Below are 4,264 nucleotides of genomic sequence, written 5' to 3' on the forward strand. Positions count from 1 at the left end.
GTGGTGGTGATGTGTATGGTGGTGACGGCGATCGCAGTGGTGGTGGTGGTGATGTGTATGGTGGTGACGGCGATCGCAGTGGTGGTGGTGGTGGTAGCGTGGGTGCTGGAGCTGGCGGCTGGTGACCGCTGCAGACACCAGGTGATGGGTGAGTTCCCAGTCTCTCACGGTCAGAGGCTCTGCATTTCTGACCAGCTTGGTAGAGACTGATGCTCCTGGACCCAGCTACAACTTTGAAAGTCAGCAGGGAGGACGCTGTGCGGCCACCCGGCTCGGGGGCCCTCGCCCCCTCTCGCCTGCTGGGGGCCTGCCCGCTCTGTGGTCCTCCTCAGCTCTGAGCACACGCCACCTTCCGGGTGGAGCCATCGTCTCCCTGCGCCTGCTCCCGCCGCCTGTCCACTCACCCCTTCTTACTCTTCACCTTCTCCCTATGACTAACCCGATGGCTTGGCTTCTTTCACAAGCGTGTGTGCTCACGTTTCCCTGGCTCCCAAGTCTCGGCCTGCTGGGACAGCTGGAGGCTGCCCGCGTCTCCAGAGCATCGGCACCCACTGTTGACGGCCGTTTTTGGAAACCCGTCCTTCCTCAGGGTCGCCAAATTTAGTAAGAATGCAAGAAAGACGCAAGAAGAGCAGCCCCTTTCTGCACGCACAGCGTGCAGACTGGAATGGAATCTAAATATGAGTGTTTAGAGACAGAGACAGATTGAGATCTATGGGTGTCTAGATAAATGACATGCAGCATGTAGGTGTCATCTACATACGCACTATAGAGTCTGCATACTGGAGTGTCATCTAGTGTGTGTGTGTGTGTGTGTGTGTGTGTGTGTGTGTGTGTGAAGAGGCTCTGGGAAGCGGAGAAACCCCACCCACACCAGACATTTGTCAAAATCAGTCATCCTCGTAGCAGCCATGAGATGGCGCTATTACTCCATGCTCCAGACAAGAAACAGGCAGCGTTAGGGAGCCTTACTCAGGCCTGCCATAGATCAAGTCCCTCTATTTTAATGTCGGGGAGGTGTGAACACCCCCCTGGCAGAGAACACACTCCGGGGCCTCCATTAGCTTTTAGCTTGTCTGTGCCAAGCTGCTTCTGGCCAGTGGACCCTAATGCATAAAGGGGTGACAGCCCTCAGGCCAAGAGGCCCCTGAGATGGGGGCGGGGGGCAGGGGCAGCAGGACGGGGCCAACACTCACCCGTATGATGTGGATCCTGCTGTGGGCCGTGTCCAGGGTGTTATAAAAGGCCTGGACTATGTCCTGGAATTCGGTGGTGCTCTGAGCCAGGGCTTCCCGCGTGCCCAGGGGGCCCTGGAGACTCTGGCCAGGGTCACCAAGACCACGTGTGGGCACTGGGCCCCTAGCCAACCCATTCTGCCTTCTCCCAGTCCAAGCCAAACTCACCGGTGCTGGCCAAGGCCTCCGGAGGGAAGGCCAAGCTCCGCTCCTGGTGCCCAGCAAGCAGAGCAGCTATAAGTGGCGAGTGGCCCCAGCTGGCTGGGCCCCGAAGCCACGCAGGACGGTGCGGTCTCCACGCAGGGCAGCTCGTCTGGCCAGTCAGAGAGCGGGCCCTGGAGCTGCACGGCCATCCCCACCTCCAGCCCCACCTCCCCTGCCCCTCGGAGGCAGCCCCCCCATTCCACACTTACACCAGCCACCAGGACTTCAGCCTGCACTGCAGGGCCTGGGACAGGAAAACAAAGTGAAGCCGGAGGCCAGACGGAGAAAGGGCAGGGCCACCTGGGCTGCTTTTCCGGGCCAGGCTGGCGGCCCCTGACCTGTGGGAGCCCCAGCCCCAGCCCTGGTCCTTAGGGCCCTCCGGCAGTCCCTGGCTGACGGTGAATGAGACGTCTGGCCGTCTTCCACTCCCCAGCCTCTTCCTGTGGCCTGGAAACGGCCCATTACCCTCGCTCCTGGACACACCAAGGAGACCGAGTCCCTGCCTGCCAGGGGTCTCCTCGGTGCCCCTACTCCTAGCATGGGCAGTGCTGTATCTCCAGAGCTGCCCCTGGTTGAGGCTGGCCTTCATACCTGTCACCAGAAGAAGGTGAGGGTGGAGACACTTCCCTTTAAATGTAGGAACTCACGTAGAGTCCGTGACTTCCATCACAGAATAAGAATTTTGGGACAAGTCACAATGGTAAGAAAACTTGGCAGCGCTTTATTGGGTGAGGAAACAAGCAGGCAGGCGGACAGACAGAAAGCAGACACACACACAGAAGGGCAGAGGCACACTCTGACAAAGTATGGGAGATAGAGACACGCAGCCCCTTGGGCTGATGGAGTGTTTTTAAGATAAAGGCAGGAGGTCTGGCTTCAAAATGATGTAAAGATAGGTGTTTTGTCTTTGCTCTAATCACACCTGGCATTACTCTGGGCTTCTAGGTAAGAATGAATCCTGCCATAAAACAGATTCTTATCCTTGAGATGACGAGGTTCCCTGCGATCTACATTTTGGGGCAGGAGGTGGCTTAAGTTTGGGGGAGCATTTCTCCCAGAAAGGCATACATGCTGTCAGACAAGTGTTAATTCTTGAGATGAGGAGCGCACGCCTTAGGAAAGCATGCACCCTGTTTCTCCCTTTGAAGCAAAGATGGCACTTGTTTCTTTTTTTTTCTTTCTTTTATTTTTTTGTTAGTGGGGCTTGAACTCTGGGCCTGGGCGCTGTTCCTCAGCTCTTCAGCTCAAGGCTAGCGCTCTACCACTTGAGCCACAGCGCCACTTCTGGTTTTCTGGTGGTTTATGGGAGATAAGAGTCTCAGACTTTCCTGCCTGGGCTGGGTCTGAACCTCGATCCTCAGATCTCAGCCTCCTGAGTAGCTAGGATTACAGGCGTGAGCCACTGGCACCTGGCTGTTCCCTTAATCTTAAAGAGAAATATATGAAGGAATATTTCCTATATTTGCTGTAAGCTGACCATTCCTCATTTTCTCTTCATCCATCCTGCTTCATTTCCTCTAAAATGACTTTTGTTCCCTTCTTCTCCAGGGAAGATCAGTCTTTGAATCCCTGGCAGCCACTTACCATGCCTTATTTTCCCTAGGCTATCCTGCCTTGGTACCCACTTAGCCTGACATCTGGGTGCTGGGAGTGAGTGGCTCCATGCGGAAGGTTCACAGCCCCTGCAGCATGCCCACTCCCTGCTGGGGTTCTGACCTGTCCCCCCCAGTCCTGCCCATACCTCACCCCTGCCAGCGCCCCACTGTAACCCCTAAGGTGCAGCCACTGCGCTAGCATGCCTTGCCATGACTGCTCCTCACACAGTCAGGGCCTAGGACAGGGCCAGGCCTTAACCCCAGCCTGAGCCTTTATTTAGCCAGTCCTGGGCCTTGAACTCAGGGCCTGGGCACTGTCCTTGAGCCTCCGTGCTCAAGGCAAGCGCTCTACCACTGAGCCACATTCCCAGCCCAGCTTGTGCCTTTAGATCCCGCTCTCACCCATCTCTAGTCCCAACCCCTTGGCCTCAACCTGTTTTCTCCCAACATCTCAAAGATGGGTGGAGAATGGCCGCCCATCCCGCTGTCCTGCTGGGCTCTTGTTTGCCTCCAGCGCACAACTGGCATCATTTTCCTACCACCCTACAGCGGACACGGCGGGCGGGGGCTGCTGCTAATGGCTGCCACCGCTCCCAGAGGCAACAATGACACAAGGCGAAGCCCATTCCAGGGCCTGGCGGACTATGCCTGACCAACCTGGGCCCCTGAGTCCCCCCAGCCCCCAGCCCATACTGATGCTCAGTAGACTCTGGCCTGGCTGAGCTCCGTCTCTGGAGCTGAAGCTGCCCCACCCCCCCTGCCCCCCCCAGCCTCCCCACAGCCTAGCTTCACCTCTCTGGCCTGGCAGGGAGGGGTGGTTCTCCCTTCACCCCCCTTCCCTGGCCCTTCGTGGCAGACTTAGCATGAAGATCAAGGATCCTGACTTGCCTGGGCTTCCTTTTTATTTTCTTTCTTCCCTTTCTCTTTTGTGGTCCTGGGCTATGAACTCAGGGCCTCCCACTAGGCTGGGGTCCTACTCTTGCACTGTTCCTTAAGCCCTACCATTTCGCTGGTTTGGGGGAGATGAGGCTCAGAGACTTGGCTGTCCTGGCTAACTTCAAGCCACCATCTTCTGGAACCATTTCCTGAGTAGCCAGGATGACAGGTGGGAGCCACTGGCCAGGCCTAAGAGCCTTTCCCCAATGCCGGGGCCTGGGGCAGCCCAGCAGCCCAAGCCTGGGGGCACAGGAGCAGGGGCACCAGAGTCTGTGGGGCACAGGAGCCCGGGAG

This window comes from Dipodomys ordii, unplaced genomic scaffold (assembly GCF_000151885.1).
Source record: "Dipodomys ordii isolate 6190 unplaced genomic scaffold, Dord_2.0 Scaffold179, whole genome shotgun sequence".
NCBI lineage: Eukaryota > Metazoa > Chordata > Mammalia > Rodentia > Heteromyidae > Dipodomys > Dipodomys ordii.